Raw genomic sequence first — 26,648 nt, 5'->3', positions numbered from 1 at the left:
CCTCCAACCACTGGTTTGGTTTTTTTTTTTTTGAAAACATCAGGGAAGGGCTGAAGCTGTGCACGAACAGTAGATATAAGTGACGTTTTTTGACTAAAAAACAGGCTGGAAAATACAAAATCCCCAAACGCTGCTTTGTAGGGCCACCGTGACACAGAATCACAGAATCACCAGGTTGGAAAGGACCCATTGGATCATCGAGTCCAACCATTCCTAACACTCCCTAAACCATGTCCCTCAGCACTTCATCCACCCGTTCCTTAAACACCTCCAGGGAAGGCGACTCGACCACCTCCCTGGGCAGCTGTTCCAGCACCCAATGACTCTTACTGTGAAGAATTTTTTCTGATATCCAACCTGACCCTCCCCTGGTGCAGATTGAGGCCATTCCCCATTGTCCTGTCCCCTGTCACTTGGGAGAAGAGCCCAGCTCCCTCCTCTCCACAACCTCCTTTCAGGCAGTTGTAGAGAGCAATAAGGTCTCCCCTCAGCCTCCTCTTCTCCAGGCTAAACACCCCCAGCTCTCTCAGCCGCTCCTTGTTCTCCAGCACCAACCATTCCACTGCGCTCCTGGCACATCACTAAGGGCAGATGAAATCCAGCACTTCCCTTCTTCAATAAATGCAACGAACCTCCAAACCCAAGAGGTGCGCAAGGAAAAGGAAATAAAATAAACAAACCCACATCGCAGCGCCGGGAGAGAGGCAGAGCCTGGCCCAGCAGAGGAAAGGGGGAGAACAGTATAATAAAACAACGGCAGAAAGAGTCAATGTAAGAGGAATTATTTAAGAGGTAGAAGAAAGCTGTTAAAAAAAGGGGGGTGGGAGGAATCAACCTTCTCTCAGGGGGGAATAAAAATGCTCCTGCAAAAGTAGGCCATTTGCTAAACAATAAAAGGGATGAAGCAGATGATGACTCTAAAATGGCTGAGATGCTGAACTGCTTTTAAAAATCTGCCTTTATCAAGAGAAACGTGGAAAAGTGGTTTGGACAATTAGGAAGTAACAAAGGCCTCATAAAAATAGCTCCAGGGGAAAAGGAAAAACTCTTGGCAGAAGCCTAGTGGCAGAGCGCATTAAGGGATTAACTGATGGAGGGGCTGACCCAAGGGATGGAGAGGGATTGGGGTACAGGGTCACATCCTGCCACTCCCTCACACAGCACCAGGAGCTCCTACATCTGCCACCAGCATGGACTTGGGGCTCTGGGAAAGCATGAAAGGTGAGTGAAATAGAGAGAGACTAACAAAGAACCCATCAAACAAACTGGAGCATTGTCTCTTCTTCGCCTTTTAATAGAGCCAAATTAAAGATTGCAAAGCAAACTCTCTCTGGATATCAGGATGCAATATCGCTTCCCAGGGGGTGAAATGGAGGGATGATAGAATTAAATGAAGAAAGAAGAAGCTAAAATGGAATATCTGAAAGGAAATGTAGCTCAGAGTAATTCTTTGCTCAGCTGGGGATCGGCATCCCAGAGACAGATTGCAGATAAAGTCCAATAGCACCTGGATCTCTCGGCATCCAGAAAGCATTTCGCTCACAGTTGTGGGAACTGCTCCAAAAAGCAGAAACAGAGGCCACCTCCTGCCCAAGGTGGGGCTCAGAGCCCACTGTGCCACAGGGAAGGGTCCCAGGCGTGAGGGAAATGAATAAAACAAAACCCCCAGGCAGGGTCAGGGATTTTCCTGATGTTTTTTCTCTGTCACAGTCACCTGGACCCTCTCTTTCAGTGTGGGAAGCAAGAGGAGGTGGTGCACATGAACACATAGGGAATCTGTCTGCTGCCTCAGTTTGCCCAGGAATGACATGATAGGTGATAGGATGAGGGGGAACGGGTACAAACTGTAGAGGGGAAGATTTAGACTGGACATAAGGAAGAAATTCTTCACCATGAGAGTGATTAGACACTGGAACAGGTTGCCCAGGGAAGCTGTGGCTGCCCCATCCCTGGAGGTGTTCCAGGCCAGGTTGGATGGGCCTTGGGCAGCCTGAGCCAGTGGGAGGTGTCCCTGCCCATGGCAGGGAGTGGAACTGGATGATCTTTAAGGTCCCTTCCAACCCAAACAATTCTATGATTCTATGACACGGAGGAAAACCCACCACATTCCTACTGGTCTTTGTTATTGCTCTGTATGAGCTGCTGATCCAGAACAGCCATATGGGGTCAGCCCAAAAATCCAGTCTTTTCCCAAACCTGACCTCCGATCACGCCCATCAACAAGGAACATAAATGCAGCCCAAGAGCACCGTGCTGCTCCCACAGCTCCTTTCCCCACCGCTCAGGATCATACCACAGAGACCAGGACAGGTGATGCCCCAGCTGCCCAGGGCCAGCAAAGAGGAGGTGCTGAGTAGGAGGAATGTTTCTCCACTAGGTCCAGGACAGCCTGGGGCTGGTGTAAATCTGGCTGCTCCCATGGGTCACATCCCCTGCTGTGACTCAGCTGGGCTCTGCTCGCCTCCTCCTATGGCCACCACCCCTGTACCTCCTGCAACGAGCAAACAGCATGCCCCAAGCCCTACTGCCAGAAACCCGCTACAGAGCAGGGATGCACCTGGCAGCCTCTTTGTACAGGGAGAAAGAAAGCAAAGGGGGAAAAAAAAAAAGCATGGAAAAAACCTCAGAATAAGACAATCTGTGATGCCAGCACCCTCAAGTTTTCAGAAGTATTTTTAGCATCAAGTTTTGAGCAGAAGGAAACAGCTGTATCAACCCTGGCAGCAGGAGAGACAAGAGGTGGGAGCCAACACCCTCATATTTTCATTGCACTTTTCCTTAAAACACCTCAAGTCATGTAATTGGCAGCTCTCATCTGAAACGAGAGCAAAACATCACCAGCCTCCCCTAAAAAAGCCCGTTCCCTTCACAGTGCCAGAAGGCTGACAAAAATAAGTCTGTTACTGCAGTGCCAAACACACTCACCAGCACCCAGGAGCCAAAACCCCACTAAGTGCTCAGGAACTCCTTTTATAGAAAAATCCTGGCCAGCTGAGGAGCACTTGATCCTGCCCCAGTCCATCACCTGGGAGGCTGCAGGTGAGGTTCAGCACAGCATCACCTTAAAGGACCGCTTTTCTTCTTGAACACAGTGATTTAAACAACCAAGTTTGGTTTTACCTTTAAATTAGGAAATATCCTGGCTTCGTACCTGGCTTGGGGACAGGAGAAACTCTCCTTGATTTTGGGAAAATGAAACCCTGCTTTAGGAGAAACCAATGGTCTGCGCCTTCAGCCTCTGATGTCCTCCTGGAGGAGTGGGCACAAGAAGTGACAGCAGGGCAATAAATCAGGAGACCAGTTTTTGTGGGGCTTTCTGAGCAATCAAGATGAGACAGAAATATCCCCGACTACAGAGCATCTGCTCCAGTTACCACCCACCCATTCAGCCTCAGCCAGGGCTCAAACAGCCAGAGGAGAACCCTGGGATCTTTTAATAAAGTTTTGTGATGACCCAGCCTGGGTTTTAGGGCAAAGAAAAGGAAAAAAGGCTCCCGAGCACACAGAGTGCGTCATCCATCCTTTCCCACTACGGTGGCCTCTCTGGCCCTGAGCTCTTGGAAAAGACTCCTCCAACTCTGCGACACTCAATTTCACTACTCCCATTCCAAGGTGAGAAAAGCAATGACACTCCCCAGAGATGCGTGGAGGAGAGAAGCAGAGGAGGACTCTGATTTCAGCCACAGGAGCCCAGGGTCAGCCCTCCCCAGCCGAGCTGGTCCCCAACTCTGCAGCTGAGTGGTGGTCAAGGCTGCTGGTGGTCAAGGCAGATCTTCTGCTACTGCAGTGACCAGAAAGTCCAGCAGGAAAAAGAAAAGGGTGTTTTGGCCAGAAAACTGTTGGCCTCCTACCAGATCTGCCTCCTAGGCATTCAATGGTACAGAGAAAGAAATCACCTCTATATCACATGCGGATACAGAATTAGGTAATAAGAAGATATTAATGATGACTCAGGAAAGACCACCCGGGTTGTATCATCTGTAGTGAGGCAAAAAAAACCCGAGGGTGAAACTTTCTGGTGTGTCTGGGAAGGTCAGGTACTGGGCTCACATTAGCTCAGGCATGGAGCTGAGTCCATCTGCAGCTACAAGCTCGACGCAAAGAGAAAAAGAAAGCCACCACAATTCCCAGAACAACTGCCGGGGGGCTGCTTCCATTACACCTTGTTGCCAGCACTGATGTCTACGCTGTGCGAGACCACAAGAATCAAAGAGGATCCCAAGTCATCATCTGGGGATGCGATTCCTTGGATGCAGATGAAATGCTTGGCGAGGAAGAGAGCTGCTGGCCATGAGCCATGCAAGCACAGATTGGTGTCTGGTACCAAATGCCATCGCTCCATGAGCTAAAAATTCTACGTTCAAGTCAAACAGGAGGAATTGGCTAAAAAGCAAAAATTAAAGGACTTAGCAAGTAAAATCCTGGCAGTGTGGGTGATCGTTGGAGGACATAATATTAGGGTTGGCCTGGAAAACTCTTTGGATATCAAAGGGAGAGTCCTGTCTCAGCATAAGACATGGAGATGCTGAGCTGAAGTGTTGATATTCAAAGGAGCCAAAGGTGCTTTCTACTTAAATCTGGGCAGTTGACCATAAAGAGGGGTGGCTCCCGGGCATGTGGCTACTGCTGTGGTGCTCTAGGGGGGAAACCCATAGAATCTCTAGGCTGGAAAAGACCTTCGAGATCATCAAGCCCAACCGTACTTGTCCACTGCTAAATCACATCCCTAAGCACTTCGTCTGCCTTTTAAACATCTCCAGAGATGGTGGCTCAGCCACCTACCTGTGTAGCCTCTGCCAGTGCTCGAGAACCCTTTCAACTCAACGGGCTATAGAGACAGAAATGAAAAATCCTGCCTGTCCAATAGTCTCCATTCCTCTTAAACAGATACAGGTGGAAAACTAAGCCTGCTCCACACACCGGGACTGGGGGAAAGTCTTTGCCATTTCAGCCATACCACCTGTGTAGGCAAAACAGAGGGTCAGCCAATTCTTGGCTTGGATTTCGTTCAAGGAAGGAGATGCATCGTTTAATCCTGGCAAGAGATCTTGAGCGTTCGTTTGCTAGAAGTGCCTTTGGAAGATGTGAGGGTGACAGACCAAGACAACTGGTCTCTGCCAACAGAAGCCATCCAACTGGAACAAGATTTCAGCTAAGCAAAGCTTCCTAAACAGAGTCCTGGTCTCTACACTGTCAGAAGTGATGTTGTAAACAAGCCTAGGATGTACTATCACCTTGTAATACCGTACAGAGCTTGGTGTATTGAGTGGAAAAATGATGACTTTTCAGAAGAAATAATATATCAGAGATCACAGGGAAAAAAAAAGACTAATGTGCATCCACTGCTTTTTTTCTCCGAGCGGTGGTTTTTTTCCAAAAAAGGTTGGCTCTGCAAGAGGTTTGGGCAATAACGTCACATCCCCATAACGCTGTGGCACACAGAACTTGTTGGAGAGGTTGTGTAAGCAGCCAGACAAGGCAGAGCCTTGAGCTGATCCATCTCCTCCCTCAGATCCTTTTTGCTCATATTTATTAACTTGGTTCTTTCACTGCTACTTATCACAGTTACAGGCTCCAGCCCTTTTTCCTCAAAACAACACTGAGAAACACGACAGTTCAGATGTATAGTCATGGGTTTTAACACATTTTGCCTTCCAGGGCTGCAAAGAAAGCACAGAGAAATCATTCTGATGACTCAGATCCAGGGAGAAGTGAAAAGAGGAGCAGGAAACGTGATGGTGATCAATGGAGAAAGGGTCACTGTGGGGTGGCGAGAGTCCCCTGGAGCTCACTCTCCTGGGGCTGTGCCACACTGGAGCTGGCCTGGTATGGGAGACTGGAGAGCAGCTGAGATCTTCGCTGGTAGCCATGGTTGGGCCAGCTCAAAGGGAACTGGGACACTGTAGACCCCTGGAGCATTAGGACATGGCACAAGGTCACCTGGAAAACTGGAGAGCCAGATCCACTCCCCAGACACTAAGTGACCTCAAGAATTTGGGCTCTTTGAGAACATGAACAAAGTTATGTCCCACGTCTATGGAGGAAAACAGCCAACTATGGCCTGAGTGTCTTTGGGTTGCATCAATGATTGATGACCCTAACTAGGCGCTTCGTTTGCATACTCAAGGGATGGGCCTAACAATGTTATCTCAGGGACTGCACCTCCTTGGAGCACCAGCTCTTGGGAAGGTGGGTTCAGCCCCACTCTGAAGTGCCAGCAAGAGGGCACTGCTGGCCCCAGATGGTCCCAGCTGTGGGGGTACTGAGCCAGGTTGGAAATTTTCTTAATTTAGTGTCCTCTCCATCCCCTATATATCTCTGTTCCTCACCTGTGATACCATGCTGAGACCAAGGAAGCCATCCCAGGGCAAAATAACAGCTGAATTCCCTCATTAGCAGCAATGCAACACCTTTAGGTAGGAAGAGGTTTTCAAGGAGACCAGATTTTTTTTTTCCCTAAGTCAGAAAAATAGGGATAGAAGCAGGAGGCAAGTAAAGGTCTCCATTCACACCTTTTGCACAGAAAACCTCATCAGTAAAAGCCAAAGTTGTGGTGGAAATTAGGAGGGGAAAAAAAAGATTCTTGTTTTGCACACCTTTTTATTTGGAGTTTGCTTGTCCCGTGAAGAAATGGAGCTCGTGTGTTATTGAGTGGTTTGGAGCAGTTCCCAATAGCTGTGTCTCAGCTCTGGGCAGGGGGTGCCTCACATTCTTCAAGTGGTGGAGACGGTACGATGCTGAGCAGGGACATGGGAGAGAACAATGAGATGAAGGCAACAGTAAAACACTCCCATCTGCATCTGATGGGCACAAAAAGGCTTCCAGCTGGTCTCCTGCCATCACCACTTCCTTATTTCTGATGGAATTCTACCAGCAGTAGCTCAATTTGTTTAAACAGAAGTTGAAGACAAACAAAGGCCACGTGTCACTCCCCTCTCCTGTCAAAGAGACCACTGTGAATGAGGACATGCTTTTTAATTTGCCCTGGCGCGGTCACGGGATGCTGGGATCAGAGGCTGTGGGATTCACTACTGCCCTTGTGGGTTTTTTTAAAGTGAGCTCCAAAACAAAACAACAACAACAAAAAAGAGACTTGGACAGTTCCTGGCCCAAGAGCTCTCAAAAATCAATGAGAACAAGACAGTGGAGTTAGTGTTAAGTGGGTTTTGAAGGGCTGAAGAGGGTCTTTCATACCCAGGTGGATACTTAGTACCTTTTGATTTTTCTTCTCATTTTGGCAGGTATTGAAAAGGAATTAGGAAGAAGCAGATTCCTCACCAAGGGGAAAACACTCATTTCAGTCAGTGTTGGAATCTGGAGTCTGTTCTCTTCCACGCTCTCGAGCAGAGTGCCAGAGAGCAACCTGAAAATCCCAAATAGAAGCAATGGTTCATGGCAAATTTCCCACCAGCTCCATGAGGAACCAGCGCATGCATGTGGGGAAGACTTATGGCACCAACCCAACGCATGAAGATTTCCAACAGCTACACAACGAAGAGGAGCAAATGGAGATGTCAGCCCTGCTCCTAGCGCCATTTATCACATGGCAGAAGACACCTCCCAGATCACTCCAGCTTGGCAGATGCCAACAGGCTTCTGACACTGCTCTTCCACCCATCCCTCCCGCACCATATGGCTCTTGCATGCTGGGTCCCAGGAGGTACTTCCCAACAGCTGCTCTGCTAATGACTCCTTATTAATAGCAAGACTCTGGAAGGGCACCAGTGATGCCCCTCTTGGAGGTGAACCTTTCAGGGATGGATTTGGCTTCAGATCTTTATCTTTGCAGACAGCCCAAATCATCTCCACCACTGGCAGCGGTGATTTAGGCATCATGTGACAAATGCTGAACAGCTGGCAGTTAATGCCACTGGTTATGTTATTTCCCAGCTTTTCTAGGCCTTGTATATCCTGGTTGCCAACATCCCACAGAAACTGGAACTTACCTTACGAAGGCTGGGCTCCAGGAGGGGTAACATCTCGATGTCTTCTCCTTCCACATCACCACTGCACATCACTTGCTGTAAGAGAGCATAGAATGCAAACTGCTGGGACTGTTTGCTTCCCTGAGCTCTTGGTTCATGTGCCAACTTGTACAAAACCCCTCTTCCCTAGAGCTGGGATGGGGAATCGTTTGCCTGGCCAGGAGCTGTGTGGGTGGTGGGTCACAGTGAAAGCAGCGGTGACCGTGTCAGGACAGGGCAGCGAGAAACATCACAGAGAAATCAAAAGGACCATTCACAAAGCTTTTGTTCTCAGCTGATCTCAGAAAATCCTAACTGAAAAGTCCAAGCACCAGCACTGTATTCAGCACGGCTCATCACAGCTCGGGGAAGGAGGTGTGGGAAGCCACCTCACAGTGACTGGTTCAGTCCTCGGGCAGCTGGGGAGAGGGGCAAACAGACTGCAAAGGCATAAAAGAAAGCTCAGGCTTACTCTCAAGGGATGACGCGTAACTCTAGCACTGGCAGTTCCACTAGCTTTTTTAGGAGTATGGTTAGGAGGACACTCCCAAGGCTCACAGAACTGCCTGGTGGGGCAGGGGGAGAAGGAAAGACGGCTGAACCAACACCAGGGACCCAGTCACCCCTTCTACAAGCCAGCTCCATCAGGCAGGGCAGGACGTGAGATCATCCCCAGAGCAGGTTCCACCAGCCTGGACCAGATTGTACCTTCCCCATGCGACCTGAGACACCTTCTCCTTGTCCAGCCATGCTGGGCCCTTGCTGGGTGCCCCAACCTGTCTCCGCAAGAAACCTCACTGCAGAGCAGCAGTGAGGAGTGGAGCCACGCGCAGGGGTGTGCACGCGCGTGAAGAACACGTCTCGCTGAGAAATGCTAGCACATGGTGACTCTCCTCCTGGAGGCACCAAGAGCCACAGCCATTAATCATGGCTAAAATTATTTATAGAGAAGCTTCTAACAGCTGCTTCCCTCACTCTGAGTGTGTGTGTGTGTGTGGGGAAGCTTTGCAAGACACTAGTATTTCAGAAACAGCAGAACAACCTGATTGAGCTCACAGAATGCAGAGCAATTAAGTCAGGTAACTAATTGCTTACAAGGGGTGTTCCTGTGATGGGTGACGGGGCCCTGTGTGCAGGAGCGTGGCCACTGAGCTGTTTGGCAGGCGAGCTGGCCCTGCTGCCGGCTGGCACGGCTGGGTGGCTCCTCCAGAGGGCTGTTATTCGGCCCCAGGGGTTTTCTGCCCTATGTGGGAGCAGGTCTGGCACGACCAGGGCTGGGAGAGCCCCTGGGTCTGCTCCAGGGATCATCTGAGGAGTCAGCGGGGTATCCTGGTTGGACACGGGGACAGTCACCAGGAAATCTAACTGCATCAATCCTGAGCAGGCATGGTAGATGCACTCCAGCTTTCCAGAGTAGAGACACAAACCTGGGCCCTTGAGTTCCCAAACCAGAGAGGACACAAAGCACCCATAACCGTATACCAGCCAAGCCACCTATGCCGGGTGGCATGGAGCTGTTGATTATCACCTGCAGTAAGGGGACAGGGAGATAGGATGCATCCCTCCATCCCTCCCCAGCCACCTCCTGCTGCCTTTGTCCAGCTCCATCATTCCTCTTGTCCAGGCTGTGACTAGGAGAAAGGCACCACGACTGAGTTACTTGTGACTCTTGTCTCCACGCACAGATCAAGGTGCCAATGTGTGCTAAGAGCTCTCACCAGTGCTGTGTTCCAGACCATGCTCGTGTGGGGAAGGAGATCGACAGGACCAAATGTTCTCTGGGTCCCCAAATCACCCCTCCCAGAAGTAACCTGGAGGCTTGCAGGATGGACGCATCATCCAGCAGCGGATCATTCCCTCCAAGGGTTAAGGCAGGAGCCACACGGGGTGATGGAGTAAGATTTTTCACTTTGCTTCTATTTGTAGTTAAAAAAAGCACTAATTCATTCTAAATCTGCCTGAAAGAGCCTTAAGTGGTAATACGCCGATAAGACGACTTTATTTGGCTTAGCATTTAGAAACTTTTATGTGTGTAAATGGGTGAGGATATCGCAAAGGCTCATTTTCTCTCTCTCTCTCTTTTTCTCTCTCTTAAAGAGGGGAGCTGTCTGGCTTCCCTTCTGCTCTCCTGCAGGCAGCATTTATATATCCCAGCCTTTTCCCCTTTCTCAGCAGCAGATTATTGTTCAGTTCAGGATCAGCACTTTATTTGATTGATCCCCTCAATGGCCCCATTGTCCCCCCATGGTCCAAGGACTTCTCCACCGGGGTGCTGCAGCCCCAGGAAGACCTGGAGCTGTCATCTCTATGGATTTTTAAACTCTTACTGCAACACTTGAAAGAAATGATGAGACATAGCCTTGCAGGGATACAGGGCAAACAGGGCACACAAACCTTCCCGTGAGCTTCAAGACATGCAACCATCGCTCCCCAGCATTACCCTACAGTTTCCCAGATACCACCACAACAGTCCTGGGGAAGAGACATTCCCATCTGTCTGTTTTGATATCCCTGTCCTTACCATTCATCCAAGCAAAGAAAGAATTTCATTCTCAGTGGCACCAACAGCCTTCAGTCAATGCATGAGCCACCCTGCACGGGTCAATGGGGTTGGGGACCTGAGTTATTCTGGTTCAAGTGTCATTTATATGAGTCACCAAAAGCCACCCTCCCTGGCTTCCTCCAACCCAACTCTTCACATCCAAGCAACCACCACAGCTGGCTCTTATGCAAAACTTCCCATTTCACAGAGAGATTTCTCATCTCCATCCCTCCATTTACTTACAGGGCCATGATGAAACTTCACAGCAGCTAATAATGCTCCTGAAGTGCTCTTGTCAAAGGTTAGCGCTGTGAAAAGACTGATCATTAGGAGCGGGGAGCCGGCTGCAGGAGAATAAACACTGCCAAGTGGTACTCGGGCCTCGCCAGATTTGGCAAATTTTGTAAAGGTCAGTTATCAAATAAATGAGATGAGAAATTTCAGCAGAATGCCCCTGCTTCTTGAAAATGTCTGATTGAGTACAAGGCTTGATGGATGCTATAATGGGCTCCCTTACGTCTGTCAGTGTCCGTAGTTAATCTTTTGCTTTCTGAATGTGAACGCCAGCAGGGTTTGGAGTGCACGCCTCAGGTCCCAGGCTTTGCCAACAGGCAGGTGTTGTTGAAGGGGCTTTGCGTTTATTGCTGTACGGCCCATTCAGGAGGTAACAGCAGCAATGACCAGTAGTTAACCAGTGACAGGTAAATCAGTGCAAACACTTGTGTCAAAGGGTGAGTTGATTATTCCAGTATTAACTGTCTAGTAAAGGGACAATCAGGGGAGTTCAGCTTGGGCAAGAAGGTCTGGCTGGACATACCCAGAAACGTGTCTGGAAGGAGCTGAAATGTTTCATTATGATGCTTTCAAAATAAGGTATTTCACTTCAGGACATTCAGCTGCTTTTGGATCATTTTAAAGTGAAATGTTTCGAGATATATATATATATTTAATAAAACCTGCCTGATTTTGAAGAAAAAAAGAGCAAATAGGCTCTAAAGTAATGTTTTTTGTGTGTGTGCTCCACTGATCTGAAGTGACGCATTTTATGATATTCTTCCTTTCACCTATTCCCAGACACCCCACACCGCAGAAGAATTGCTCTTTTGAGTTGACATCAGATGAATAACATGGATGAGCTGAGCTCAGCTTTACTCCTACAGCAACCTAAAGAGAGCGGGGGATGAGAGAATGAACACAGAAGGCCTGCAGCAAGAGGAAAATGTGGAGACAAGACACCAAAAAGGACCTGGGAGTCTTGGCAATGAACCAGCAATGTGCCCTCATGGCCAAGACGGCCAAGTGTACCCCGAGGTAGAGCATGTAGCCAGCAGGGTGAGGGATGTTCCCCCCACCCTCTGCTCTGCCCTAGTGAGGCCACATCTGGAGTCCTGTTCTGGTCTCCCCAGATCAAGAAAGACAAGGATCGACTAGAGAGAGAAGGAGAAACCACGCTTGGGTACAGCATCTTGAGAAGGAGCACCTTCGGCGGCTGGTCCTTACCTGCAAAGTCTGGGTAAAGCTCGCGGTGAACAGGGTCAGATAAAGCCTTTACAGTATCCGGGAAGGGTACGTCCTTCCTGCCTTTCCTCAGTTGCTATATTGGGATCGCAGTCATGATACCAAAGCTCTGTCTCTCTCGGGATGAGCAGACCGCGGTGCCAGGGAGAGCAGGGGCTTAATAAAGAAATACAAAGCAGAGAGGTGATGAAACACAGCAAGGAGTTTCATGCCTGCCCTGAACAATCTCTGACAGCCCAGGAGGAATCTGGATGATTTCAGTTTGGTTTTAGCATTATTGCTGTTCCATTTAGCTAAATAAATAGAGGTTGGGTTTAAACTAATTTAATCGTGTGCATGCAGCCAACACGCACAGCCTAAAGCAAATCATAATTTTTATTGAACTGGGTGGTTCCAATATAGAGGAAGAGTTTGCTACAGGATGGATTTTCTGAGGGTTTCCTACCCTTTCCAAGAAGGGCCAGAGACAAACTGATTCATGGGGGGAAATGAGGGAAAGTACTGAAAAAGGCCAATTTTCAAAGAGATACCTGGATTTAAGAAGTTTCATTTCTCCTGGCCCGTTTATTTGAGGCATTTCACTAGGAGACGTGCTGGATCCATCTGCATTTGGGATTGAACCAGCTCTTTATAAAAACATTCAAAATACAAGAAAGGATAGTTATTAAAATGACAACAATGTGAAAATAGGTATTAAATAGATAATGCAGATTCTTACACTCCTCCCTGCATGTCTTTTTTTTCCCATCCCAGTATAACAGCACAGGAGCAGAGCCTGCAGGCAGTGTACTCCATCGGGACGGCAAAGGAGACCTACCAGCAGCACTTGACACCTTCCCAGCTTTATCCACCTGGAGGTTGCTGAGACGATCTAGCGGAGTTTCATCAGCTTATAACCAAACCTAATCCAGATAGAGAGGGATACTCTCCAGTACTCCGCATCGTCACCTGCCCCCTTTCCTACTCCACATGGAGATGCCAGTCCTGCTCGCAGCGCCAGGAGGAAGCAGAAGGACATGCCTTTACCTTCTTCCATTTGCAGGAGGGCCCAAACATCTGTATTTGTGGCAACTCCCCTGTTCCCTCCCTCATGGCCAGCAAAAGGCAGCAATTTGGCAGGAAAGCCTTCACCCTCCAGGGCTGGGGCTTGGCAGGGATGCAGGCAGCTGCTCTGTGGTCTGCGGGTGCAAACGGGCCACCCCGCAGAGCCGTGGCGGAGCTGCTGGCGTGGGCTGTGGTAATCTGCTGGGAGCTTGATTCCTTGCCACGCTGTTACTCACGTTTGTTTACTGCAGAGAATTCATCATTTTGCCTCATGCTGGGGATTAATTAATGGTTATGGCTTCTGTGACCCTGCGATTAACTCATTTTCACATAATTGCTTGAAGACAAAACGATGTATCAGTAGTTTTTTTTTCCCTCCCCATCCATGCTTGCCATGGTCTCTGGAGGAATCCAGCAGTCAATAAGAACTTGTTTTTTCCTTCCCATTTTTTTTGCCTTTCCCTGCTTTTTTGGCACACCCCTTACAGATCTAGAAGAAGAAAGTCTGTGAGAATTGGGCTTGAGAGCCTGTCCCAGCAGAAGTCCAGCTGCCCTTTGGCTGGGCACAGAGTCCTTCACTGCAATCTCCACGATCAGGGCTGACCAAATTTTTAAAGTTTACTCTCTGAGGGTCACTTTGCACAAAGAAAAGGGCTTGGGTTTGCCCTAAGACTGCCTCAACCCGGAGCAAAGCTAGGGTAACAGCTTTGCAGCCTTCCAATGAGACCAAGCATGGTTGCCCACCATGGTTTGGTGGCCTGCAAGAGAGCTCACCCTGAGAAGAGCAAAGATAAACCTTCTTCCTTCATCACCAGGCAGCATCTTGGGCCTGGAGGCTGTGAAGTCTTGGTGTGCAAAAGGCACAGACCCCGCACGTGAGTAGGCCTCTTGGCTCTTGCTAAGAGGTCAGAGTCGTAGGTGAGGGGAACACGCCTGAACCCTCCCTCTGGCATCTCTTTCAACACATCCTGACTAAAAACTGGACTGCACTGAAAGAAGGACAAACAAAACTGGCCTGGTGTCAGGACACAGTCCCTCGCTGGGCATGGAGGAGTTGGGTCAGCCCTCCTGCTATATCCAGCAGGGTAAATAACCACCTTTGAGACCACTCAGACCTGGTTGTGCCAGAGCCCTTGGCAAGCAGAAGAGCATCCCCTCTGGGAACACAGTCTAAACCACCGCTGCTGAGGGATTAAGTTGCAGGACCCACAGAAGCCCTGTTCTGCCTCGAGACCCTAGAGGAGAGGGACCGGCATGGTCCCCAAGTCTACCAGGGGGCACAAAGCCCAACTCTGGGTTACTTTGCTTCTCAAAGACTACAGCTGGCCAGGATAGAGAGGGAGGTGGGGAGCCTGGAAGTCCATCATGAGATGACCTGCTTCACCTGTTCCTCTGTTAAGCCCAGGGCTGTGGCCTCCTCCTACCTCCAGGTCAGAGATTGCTTTTCAGTATTGAAAGACAAGCTGAAACTTGCTCTTTGCCTAATCCGGACTCCTGTGGGAGCAGGCACCTCACCCCCCACCTCTCCCTCCCCTCCTAGAAACCCATTTCAATCTGAGATTACCAAGTTAAAACACTCAGCTGACAGAAATAATAAGCACTGAGCAGGCAGCCAGCAGCTCTGCTGGGCTTCCCTCTTCCCACACCCTTAATCTGTTTTTCAGAGAGAGTCTTCAAGCAATTTAAGCCAGCTTTTCAAAGCCAAGGACCTTTAAACCTGGACATCAAGTGTTGTTCGTGCTTGTCCTCAGCTCCCGGCTCAACTCCATCTCCGGTCGCTGGAAGAACAGAAGAGGGGATGGGGCAGGAGGGAAGAGCTCTGGTTTCTCACCCATGGAGACTGGATGGCTGGAGCAAAAGGAGAAGGGGTCAGGCCACGAGAAATGCAAGTGCTGCCAGTGCAGACGTGGAAAAATGTGACTGTGGGGATTACGGTGCCAAATCCAGGTTTTCCTGCATAGGAAGCTGGCAGACTGCAGAAAACCACTCCAAAGCGAAACACTGCCTTGGGGTCTGCCTCCAAGCAGAAAAATCAGATTAAAGGAGACAGACTGACTTATCTCCTTCCTCTGATGGGAGGGAGGAGCACTGGAAAGGTGGTTTTCACACTCTGCCCATCCTGTGTGGCCCCAGATGGAGTGAGAATAAAGTTTAAATTAAGCAATTATTTCCTTAATTTTTCTCAAGCTTCAAATGTCTCAAATTGCCAGAGGTTCTTTTGGGTTTTGGTTTGCCCCTCCTTCCCCCTTTTTTTTTGTCTTTTCATCCTGTGCTTCCTATCCCTCTTTGCTGGTTCTAATTGTGTCATTAGTAATTAATGACTTTGGAGGGAGACATTTTCTTTTTAATTAAAGGAAGAAAAGAGGAAAGCTGTAGCGACATGCAAGCATCATTCCACCTCCTGGTAGGAATAACATTTGCTTGAAGCAGTTTAACTCTCTTCTAGCATTTGAGGAAGGGGCTGGGACCAGCCCAGGGACATTTTCTGTGCCAGCGTACCCTAGTTTGGAGAGCTCATCCTCCCAACTCCTAATCCATGGTAAGGAGCAATTCTGTGCTTTGGTCAAAGTGAGCCGGGGTTAAAATTTAACTCCAGGAGAGCCATCCTCTAAGTACATGTTCGCACGGAGGAGACAGGCTGGATGGTGCAAAATCCTCCTCCCAACGTGGTTCTTCCCTCCAGAGACCATGGAGAAGACCTCAAGCTCACCTGGTCCCCTCCAAACATCTGGAGAGCTTAGTGGAAGCTCATCCCACCACTGCCCTGGAAGCTGAGAAGATAGCAAAGCCACTATTCGGATCCCAACAATGCTACGTTGTTCTTACTGCTGGTTGGTGAGCCTTTCTCCAGCCACACTGCAGATGTGCTGGCATCGGGGATCCCATTGCTTGTGGATGTATCTCCACCAGAATCCGCTCTGCTTCCGCGCTCAACTGCTGTCTGTTGCCGAGCTCCTGGGAAGGTGGCACAGGAAAACTGCACATCCCATCTCATCTGGCAAATGGGCAATTATTCCTCCTGCCGATGCTTCCTGCTCCATCCAAGTCGATGCAGTGCTCCATTTGTCACTGTTTGCGAGAGCAGGAAGGGAAGCCACTGCGCTGAATGGGAATTGATTGCTTGGATGCCGGCCGGGCTGGGCAGGCAGCCTGGGCTCTGGGTAAATGCAAATTATTCCTTTAGCTGGTGTACACGGGAAGAGTCGCATGCCGGGATCCCTCCAGCAACTCCCCAGCTACTTGGGAGAACCGCTCTGCTCCCAGAGAGGAGGAGGAGCATCAATGGGATGTGATGCAGGTCTTAGAGAGGACAGCAGCAATACACGTTCACCGTGGATTTGCTGATGCTCCTCAAATTACTTCCAGCAGACAGTAAAAGAGGTGAAAGGGGTTTTGGAGGAGCCTGTGGGAAGAAAAATAACTAGGAAGGAGAGAAAAAAAGCAATGAAACCCCTACACCTGCAGATATAGTTCTGTAAAGGATACAGCAAAATACAGCAAAAAAAATGAAGTTCAGGCAACAGCTCCCGGGGGTCCTGCAAACACCTGGGAGCACACACCTGCCCAACAATCAGGGGAATTAAGGGGAAGAAAGAATGAGCTACCTCAAAACCTAGCACAAATGTCAAGGTGATACAAAGGAACGATCACAAAGTAGCGCAGGATATTTGCTAAGGCCATTATCTGAGATTCACAGCCCCTGGTAGGAAATGGGCTCGGCCCCAGCTGCCTCCTTGGAAAAGCTCCACAGAAAGGAAACGAGGGTGAAAAGAAGAACAGCCACGGTTAACAGGGGAACAGAGAGCGCACTTCAGCAGGGAATGAAACTCAGAGATGATCTTGATGCCCAGTGGGGAACCTGGACTCAGTTTGAGCTGCAGGCATTGTGCGGCACCCGCCCAGAGGTGCCAAAGACAGAGAGGAGCAGGGCTAAGTGTTCACCTTTCCCGCTGGTTACTGACTAAAACGAGGGATATCAGGGAGATAATTTGCCAAGGTCTGTGGGCACAGTTGAGCTGAGGAGCTTGGCTGTCCCCAGCAATGAAGAACAGGATCAGAGGTGCAGCAGACAGGAGGAGAGGACCTCAGGGAAATGGGACTGCATTTTGCAGTCCTGCACCTGGGGCTGAAGTGTTCAGTCTGCCCAGGAAGCTATTACAGCAAATGCATGACGAGAAGTGAGGTTTTACTACTCAAATGCGCTGTTCTCTGTGGCAGAACCTCCCCCTTGGGAGCAGGGGTGCCTTACGCTGGGCATCAACTTACAGAACCGAAGAAAATCTGGGACCTCAAGGGATCCTGGGTCTTCCTAAACACCGGCAGTTTTCTTGACTGAGCCATCCTCAATGCTGGGATGCGGTGTTGTGCCAAGGTTTCCCTCCTTCCCTTCGATCAGAGCGCAACAGAGCAACGACACAGAAAAAATAAGAAATCTGAGATACAATTTGAGGCAAACCAGTAGGAAAAATATCATTATGTCATTCCCGACACGATGGTAAGAGATGATGGACAGGACTGCACAGGCCACAGAGCGCAGCCCCAACTGTACCGTGTGCCCTCACGAAAGGTCACTGCTCTCAGGGACAGGGGACCGACCTGAGACACACTACACAGCTGACAGCCGCTGCCCTCTCCCCTGCAGCATGGCAAATCAACCTTCTACCGGCTAAAGGAGAAGCCCCTCCTCATCATCTTCATGCCTCATCATGCCCCTGCTCCTCCTGTTCACCCCCCTCTTCCCTTTTTGCCCTGTTTTTATTTTTGAAACTCTCAAGAAAGCTCACATTAACTGAAGCTTGGAGAAAGTAATCAAGCTATTTCTAGGAAGAGAACTAATTTAATGCATGGATGACTTTGGCTCAAAAGAAGAAATAAGGACACTCAGGCATCCTAAGGGAGCAGAATAATAGGGTAATTTGCACAAGATGAGGAGAAAGGGGGGAAAAGGGGGACACTACTTCTTTTGCATAGTTTTCTTTCTCTTGTCTGCTGTTCACCACTACTGAGTTTCCAAATGTCCAATGGCCACACACGCTGGCACTTCCATGGGGGTGAGAGCTGGGTTCAGCTCAGCACGATTTCTGCTGCAGCACTCACCCAGGCAGGAGGAGCAGAAGAAGGTTTTGTGGGCTTTCAGGAGGCAAGGAAGGCTTAAAATGCCCACCACCTGTGCTGGAGGCAAGGAGGCAGTGAAATCCCTAGCACCTGAGAGAAATTCCACTATTTCCAGAGGTCTAAAGGGAGGGGAGGGAAGGGAAGTTGGGAAAGGCGGGGAGATACCACTCAAAATGTTTCTTTCTAGCAGTGAGACACTAATATTTAGAGCTGTCTGATTATATGGAATAAAAAAAAAAATGTCAGCATGAAAATCATTTGGAAGTGAAAAATTGAAGCTTTCCCTTCCAAATGTGTGGAAATTAGGATGTTTTCACTTCACCAGAAGGCTCCATGACATTTTTCCCTTCACCCTCTCAACCAACAACTGACTGAAACCAGCATTTTCTTGCAGGAAGTTTTCATTTTAAGAAACACACCTTTCGTGTCAATAAACCTGTTTCTTGCTGAGGATTTCCAGGCAGTGTGCAAATCCATGGGGACAGCCAAGTGCTGGGAATAACAAAAGTGATGAGGCAAAGAGATGAGTGGTCACAAACCTATATGCTGAGATGACCATAAGCAGAAAAGGGATGGGTATCTCTGGCCCTACCGGCACTGGAGAGCCCAGTACAGCAACCAGCAGCACCTAGAGCAGCCTCAGGATGCACAGCTGAAAGGAATGCTCTCCCAGCTGCTGGAAATTATTCATCTCTAGCTTGGAAACAAAGTTCTGCCATGAAAGGGGATAATTTTTCTTGCCTTTGTCCTGAATCAGTCTCCCTTCCTGGAGCAGTTTCCCTCTCTGCAGCACTTTGGTTGGGGTGAGGGAGTTGCAGGGCAGCTGCTTTATCTCTGTGCAGGCAGCGAGGATGAGCTCAGCTGCCCCCTTCTTCTGCTCTCAGCCCCAAGGAAGCGGGATCCAGGCGCAGGCTTGCTGTAGCCATCTACCTTCCTGCATCCCTGCCTTACACCCTGCCCAGCCTCGGCCACGTCGCTCCAACAGGGAAAAAAATATATAAGTAGGTCAGAGCCCCATTTGTCAGTTATTTTGCACTGGGTGGAGTGACTGGAACCGGCAGCTTAATGGATGGATCTCACGTGTGAAATTATCCAGCACAAAAACGTGTATACCTGCAGGGCACAGGAGCTTGGTCACACCAGGAGGAGAGGAGATGCGATCCTGTCACTAGCAAAGAATGTTAGAAAAAAGCCTGTTCCTCTCCTCCCTCCTGTTTTCCTACTCTCCGTGGCTAGGGCCATGCGCCGGACTGGGGAGAGCTCACTGGCTGCATTTCTCCTCCCTGGCAGTGCCATAAGGGAGCAGGAGAGCAGCCTGGCTCACCCAGGAACAGGCTAAGCCTGTTGCTATGCTGGATTTCCAGCCAGCCTAGGGATGCTCTCTCTAGATCTAAGCCACATCTATTCAGACAGTTCATTAAGTCATTGCTTGCCCCTTTTAACAACTGCAAATGGATAAAGAGAAGGAATGCGTACCGGGGAGCAGCTTTACTCTCTACATAAAGTCTTAATAAATATTATTTCATAATGCACCAGCCTTATAAACTTCTCCCTGCTCTTGGCAAAGGCTCCTGAGGTAACACACAACACGTGGGCTCCTTGCAATGATAAATAAAGCCAGTCCATCGCTGAGGTGTTCCCATCCTGGCAGCCCCCAGTGCTCCCACAGCAGCACCTGGGGTTCCCCACGGGTTGCTGGGGTGGGAAAGACCTCTCCTGTGGCACCAAAAGAGATGCTGCCATGCTTTGACATCATTTAAGCTATTGCAGCCACTGTAAGTGCTGCGGCAAGCACCAGCTCCCTGTACAGCAGAGCCAATCCATTTTGTGTCCCAGGGAAATGGGGTCTCCTGAATCCCTTGCACTGAGAAATATCCTCAAGCTCTGACATGAATTGGGATGCCCATGAAGAGGAGCATGTGGGTACTGAGAAGAATGAAATGGAAATGCATCCTCAAGTGGGGTGGGAAAGACCCCGTGGATGGAAAGTGAGAACTCTGGGAAAGAATTGTAGCATCTTATTAGTAAAGGCCATCTGAGCCTCTAATTAAAATTTGCCTAATGACCTGGCTGCTTCGTCATTTTCACTATCAGAGACATTAATTTAAAGTGACAGGTACTTAGGCAAAGACAAAATTAATTTCGCCTTTAAAAAATATTAAAGGGGCAGAGCACAGATTCAGCTGCGCCCCATCCCGCTGTCCGACCACAGCGGGAACTCGATGCCCATGCCACAGTGCGGCATGTCCTGGTGAAGATGAGAGGAGGAGGAATAAGCCACACAAGCAGATGTTTCTTACCCTTAATCCCTGTTGGAAAGGGCCCAGACAACAGGATTGTACTTCCATGCAGACAGAAGGCCCGCCCTACTGTGTTGGCTCTGGTGATGCTTGGGTAGGGTTGTCCCAGTGTTGCCAGCGAGGGGTATGTCCTGCAAAATGACTTGATACCCAGGGCTGAGGGAAGATCCACAGTTCTTTCCCCAGATCATCTTTGTATTCTCTACCTTTTCACTGCAAACAGGACATCTGATATTTTTCATCCAGTCCCTTGTCCTCAGTAGATGCCCTGACCCATCCTTCTTGCCAGCCCACTCATTCTGAACAAGTCCACTTCATGCACTCAAACCTGCTTCAGCAAGCTCCCTTCCACTTCCCCAGGTCACCCAAGGCCTCCAACAACCCAACCTAAACTGAAAAGAGGAAGATACCCAGACCAGAATATATCAGTCTCCCAGCAGTCTCCACTTACCATCCACAAGCAAGTCACGGGAGCTCCCCAGGGATGCAGATCCATCGCCAGGCGTGTCTGCCTGCACTGCCAGCCCTGCCTCTGCCCATGCTCCCACTTGAGCAGCGAAGATCTCATACCTTCGGTGTATCCCAGCCCACGGGACAGTGATGCTGAGCCATTCCACGGTCACCTCCTGCCTCTTGCAGCAGCCCTGCCAAGGGTGGTGTGCACAGCCTGGGAAGTCACAGCTGCAGCATCCCTCCCCATCCCTCTCTCCTTGTTGAAGCAGAGGCTGCAATGGATTTAATGTTCAGTGTGGGTAGTCCATACCTCATCGTTCATGCCACATTGATTCTCGATTCCAGCCCTGTAGGTTATTTAATTGGGCAGATATCCCTTCAATTTTCTCCTCCAGCGATATTATTGATGGCTGAAGTCTATCCATTTCTTTGCACAGGGCTTCAAAAGGAGCCTGTTAACAATTACAACCATAGTCGAACACCTTGCTTTTGACCATACTTCACAGCCCCAAATCTCAAACAATCCATTAAGCCTATCGTGGACGCATCAATTGCCCCAGGTTCAGTCCAGAGATAGCTTGCCTTGCCCTTTGGGCCAAAATCGTTACTCTTCCCCGTCCATCTCCCTCCACTAAGTGTTTCGGGAGCTGTAAGCCAAACCAGAGGACTGCGCCTCTATGTAAATCTCCCAGCAGGAGCTCACAGCATGGTTCTTTCGGGGTCAGCTGGTGGCCCCAGCGCCCATCTCACTTAAATCACGCCTGTACCGCTGCGCCTGAGGTGGGACCAGCCACTGGGGCAGGCGCCAGGGTGGGTTCGTGGGTAAAATTAGGCCCTTGCTTTTCAAGCCTCTGTGAGCCTGCACTGACTATGGGAATCAATAGGCCAAACACCCCCAGTAAATCTCCTGGCCGGAGGCAGGGAAGAGAAACAGTGACATGTCCCAGCTAAGGCAGCAGAGATTCAGGATGATCTGTCCATCCTGTCCTCCCTCACCGATATCTACCTGAACTGTTACATGGGAGGAATTTTTCCTAGGTATACTGTTTCCCCAGACTACAGTGATCCTCTGGGATGGGAGAGTCTTGGGCTCAAATTCTCCTGACTGGGAAGGAAACCAAGACCTTCCCCTTTGGGCAGAGATGGAGCCAGGCACCTGGGGAAGAGAGGGCCACCAGGAGAGGCTTCTGCTACTGGAGCAACTTCCCCACCGCGGCTTCCTCTAGAATGACCCTAAAACCCAACCCGTGTTTTCTTCTAGTCTTGGGGGATAGGGAAGTATGGAATGTCTCCTCTAGGCTGGTTTGCAAGGTGTGTTATTCAGAGCTTGTTTTAATTTGTCCATGGATAAAAGCTAGATTGGTTCCGGCTACGTTTGCACGTGACATGGTCAGGCTACAGAAAAAAAAAGAGCTCTCTTTCCCCAGCTTGTTCCCAGAGCTGCCAAGGTCCTCTCCCAGCACTGGGAACACCCAGGTGCCTCCTGAGGGGCCTCACTCTCCCACAACACTGCACAAGGAGCTCTGCTGGGCTGGTCCTTCACCGTCTGGCAGAAGGGCTAAAGCCACTAGGAGCAAACTGCAGCAAATCACTTTGACTCCTTTGTCTCACCTCTCCAACATCCAGTGTTGTACAGGAGAGGAAACATTTTATTCCAGGCTTTATAATTTTTTCTGAATGTTTGATGAATGCAGTCTCAACCTCTATACTATCTGAAAATGAATATTTTACTATAGTATAAAAGCTGGAATTACATGAATTAATTATATTTAAATATTATACCGAATATTTGATTCACAGGGCAGAACAGTCAGTGTTGGAAGGGAATGTTTCAGCCATGCCCATGCTAGGCAGATCCCAGTAAATGTGCGATTTCCCAACAGTTCCCATTTCATTCATGTTTTTCCAACTTCCTTCTGTATTTTCATGCAATGGGCTGCAGAACAACAGGTCTGTGGCTCCCTGGGGCTCCTACATCGAGCTTTTACCCTGGCAGTTCTCATGCAGCCATCTCAAGTCCCGTGGACCTGTTTTCTCAACACCACAATGCCCCTGCGGCCACGTTCAGCCTCAGCACTGCGACAGGGCTGCCGCTGTGGCAGAGGAACTCATGCCTCGGCAAGCGGGGCTCCACGGAGAACACTCCTATTGCTGCCGCTAATTACTCTGGGACTGCTGGCCATGCACTGTCTCGTTAATTACCCGCAGGTCACAGCAGCGATTCTTCCCATATGAAAGCTGCACCAGTAATTTCATGTTTGAAATGAACTCCGGGAGCACCCCGCGAGTCATTCTTTGCAGGAGAATAGAATGTAATATCTATAATTAAACGCAATGGGGTGGGCTAACAAAAGCGCACTGAGGAACTAAGCAGAGATGGCTGCTCTGTTCGGACAACCAGAGGGATTTCCTTCACACCTCCAGGGTTTTGGGGATCAAGTGAGGTTTGCTGGCACAGTACTGAGACAGGAGCCATCACCGTGGCGGCAAAACAAGGTGATGCTCAGAATGCCACCAGACTTGGTAGGGTACCCCAGCATAAATGCATCTGAAATGCCCCATGTTGCAGGGTTATTGCATGCAGGGAGAGGATGAAGAGCTGTAAGAGCAAGGGGACAGTGGTGGCCAGGGTCCCCCATGTCTCTCCTGCACACCAGCCCCATCCATTGCTCCTCTGAATGCACCTGACCCACCTGCACAAGATGCTGGTTCGCACACCATTACTGGCCTCATGCAGCTGAGAGCTGCCCCAGGAGCCAAGGATGGGACTAGTGAGACAGGGAAGTTATGGGCTGCAGAGGAGGAGGAGGAGGAGGATGGGGAGCCCAAGACCACAGTAACCCCCAGCAATTCGAGACAGGTGTTTTTACAGAGAGCACAGCATGAGAAGCTTGTAAGTCATCTGCTCCCGACTGCCCTGCACTGCTCTCTTTCCTAGATGCTAAAAACACTCCCTCAAAACAAAACAAAAAGAACAAAAAAAATAAAAAGAAAGAAGACAAGGAAATGAGAGGAGTATTAACAAAGACTCCATGGAGACCAGAGGCTTCAGTGTTCTTTTCCTGCTGCATCAGACTCCTTCCCCCCTTTGCTTGCTCTGCATCACATCTTAGAGCAGAAACACGCTGTTGCTGGTTTTCTATAGTTCTGGAAGCAGGCCCATGCACACAACCACCAACCCTGCACACAGGCCATCTGCACTGTTAATGGAGCTGAGAAGCAGCAGCAGGAGGCAGCTGGGAAAGGACGGAGATTTGGAGGCCGATTTATAGGTGGAACCCGACCCCTGCCTCTGGCAGCCACTCCACCCCAGGAGCCCTGGCACTATACCCAGGCTCACTGCTGGAGGTGGCCCATGGCCACCCTCCATCCCCGCCAGATCTCTGCCTTCCCTCAGTATCCACCTGCAAGCCATGACCTTTCTGCAGCAGGTCCCCAAATTTGGATGACTTTGCCTCACATGCAATCAAACACCCCTACAAATCCTTTTGGAACCACACTGATTGCCATGGGGTTGGGCAGTAGCTTAGGACTCGGGCACTTCGGTTAAGATCCACAACCTGAAAGTCACTCATGTCACAGATCTTTTGCCATGAACTGAAGACAACCCAGGACAAGAGGCTTCATCCCTCTGAGCCTCTATTGCCCTTCCCGTCCTGTGCTGATTTACAGCCTGAACTATCCAAAGCAATGCCATCCTTTTGCATGGTCAACACGCAGCACAAAGACCCAACGCATGGACTCACCACATACCAGCATCTTGCACCCAGCAAGCGGGTGCCCAAAGCCAAGCCGCTGAGAAAATCCCATTTGCAAGGAGGCACAGAACAGCTCTAAGCGATGGAAAGCCTCCTTTGTTGAGGAGAGAGGAAAAAGAGAGAAGAATGAAAAAACACTCTTTCTGGGGAAATTAAATTGGACTTCAAATTTACAGGGTCTTCATTTTGTTCTGGTGATAATGAATTAAGCTCTTGCTGGCAGTTATATTGCTGCAGAAATAAGTACTGGTTAAAAGCACTTTTGGAAACTATGACTTTCATTTTAAAGCTGCCACAATTTACATTTAATCCATTCATTAATTCGTTTATTTATGCTCCTCAGGTACTAACCTCGCATCTTTCCTTTCCCAGGACTCACTGAAATGCCATTTTTAACCCAAAAGCAGTTTCCACAGGGCAGGACACATTATTTTGCTCAGCATCACACAGGGCCATCCAGGACCTCTGGCTTGGAAGCATTCAACCAAACCTTCTTCCTTCCTGGGACTGAAGACACATCCAGATCTGAAAGCCATACAGTGGGCTCAGCGATGACCACCTCTGACAGCCGTGCAGAAGAAGTCACATTATCAGGCTTCCTAACAGCACTCTGCATCAGATGATCCACAGAACACGCTTTTGCCTTTGCATGACGGGAGGAAAACCCTAGCGACACTGTATTAACGTTCTGGCTCCCTTTCACTGAGGATCTTCCTGCTGACACAGAACAAGCCCATGCATCCACAGCCACAGAGCACCTCAAGCTCGATGAACTAGACAGGAGTTTCCAGCAACTATAAAAACAAGCAACCAAAATCCCACTGTCTGAAGAGCACCTGCAGGCAGTGCTTGCGCTGCCACCCCACCTGTGAGGGTGGATTTCCCCCTTCACCCTATCCACCGATGGCCTTGCAAGGAGACACTGTTGAACAAGGGCCAAGATCTGGAGTTGAAGGGCCCATTACCCTGATTAATTGGAAGCATAGAAAATGCTGTGGCTTGTAATAATTTTACCACTGTCAGGCGCCCCTGGCCCGGGCCTGCATGTGAATCCAGCCCCCAGCTGCCTTCCCACACACGCCCCTTGCACAGCCTATGCTTCACTTCTTCCAGCATCTCAGCTCCTCCAAAACCACCTCTTATAGACGTATCTGCTCCACAGTACACTTGCACAGAGGGTTTAGCAGGATCAGGCTTTTAGAAACCAAACCCAGCTCCTCTACTACCCAAAGATCCTTCCACTCTCCCTTGGGCAGGCTGAGCGGGGTTACCCGAGCTGCAGCGGTGCACTGCATTCCCAGACTGGAGTAAATTCTTGCACGGACAGGCTGCTGTGTGTGGCCATCACCCCTGCATCTTGCCAGATGGACGCAGAGCAGCAGTGAGATCACAGCCTGGCCACAGTGCCCCACGGAAGGAACACCACCTCCTGCCAGCACTGTGTATCTGCTCCCGCTGTGGAGCTCTGCGGCACAGCCTCAGGCTGGCGTTTGGAACCCAGGGATTCAAACCAGGGAGGTTCACAACCAGCCCAAGTGCTGCAGGCTGGTAGTATCATACCTGCTGATTCCTGCATGCATAAAAGCTCTGTAATTCCCGCTTGGTCCAAGAGCATTGCAGCCAGCACACTCCATCACTGCAGATTATGTGCCAGCAGGGACTCAGTTGAGTCTGGGAGCAGCAGCAACTCTGTCTGCCCACAGCAAAAGATGCAGAAGAGGGAGCTAACAGAAAAAATAAAAAAGAGACTGGCTCCACAAAAAGGCCCACATGGCTCCTCCGTGCCAGAGGCTGCTGATGCTACGGGGCCAGTAAATGTCCCCACCCTTTATAGCAAAGGCAAACAGCGTTTCTGGAGGAGATGCTTGCTCCACTCCGCAGCAAGCACGGCTCTGTCTCCCAAAGACATGGGTACAGGTTTGCCTTTTGCAACCCCAAACCCATTTCCACTTGC

At 49.7% G+C, this 26,648-nt stretch overlaps 2 long non-coding RNA genes across 10 annotated transcripts in view; both read right to left on the bottom strand.

Annotated features, from left to right (window-relative positions):
* LOC128854207 (uncharacterized) overlaps positions 1 to 12,176 on the bottom strand; it is a 29,234-nt gene extending 17,058 nt beyond the window's left edge. For all 4 annotated transcript variants that reach the window (XR_008453180.1, XR_008453183.1, XR_008453181.1 and 1 more), the window contains exons 1-4: positions 12,007 to 12,176; positions 7,947 to 8,021; positions 7,214 to 7,363; positions 6,597 to 6,737 (exon numbers count right to left, since the gene is read on the bottom strand). This is a non-coding gene — a long non-coding RNA (uncharacterized LOC128854207). The remainder of the gene's footprint in view (positions 1 to 6,596; positions 6,738 to 7,213; positions 7,364 to 7,946; positions 8,022 to 12,006) is intronic.
* A 386-nt stretch (positions 12,177 to 12,562) lies between these two features.
* Positions 12,563 to 26,610, bottom strand: LOC128854201 (uncharacterized). Of its 6 annotated transcripts, none has more exons than XR_008453176.1 (4): positions 20,484 to 23,894; positions 17,335 to 17,454; positions 15,895 to 16,471; positions 12,563 to 12,650 (listed from the first exon to the last, which is right to left on the bottom strand). It is a non-coding gene; the product is annotated as an uncharacterized LOC128854201 (long non-coding RNA). The 6 variants fall into 6 exon arrangements; XR_008453174.1 differs by adding an exon at positions 26,255 to 26,610 and having other exon boundaries at positions 12,569 to 16,471; positions 20,484 to 21,388; XR_008453177.1 differs by having other exon boundaries at positions 12,569 to 16,471; positions 20,484 to 20,614; positions 20,935 to 23,894.
* Between the last annotated feature and the right edge of the window lie 38 nt (positions 26,611 to 26,648).

The sequence above is a fragment of the Cuculus canorus genome, chromosome 20 (genome assembly GCF_017976375.1).
Source record: "Cuculus canorus isolate bCucCan1 chromosome 20, bCucCan1.pri, whole genome shotgun sequence".
NCBI classification, from domain to species: Eukaryota; Metazoa; Chordata; class Aves; order Cuculiformes; family Cuculidae; genus Cuculus; species Cuculus canorus.
Note: the sequence above shows the minus strand (reverse complement) of the source record. Positions and strands in the feature narration are given on the sequence as shown.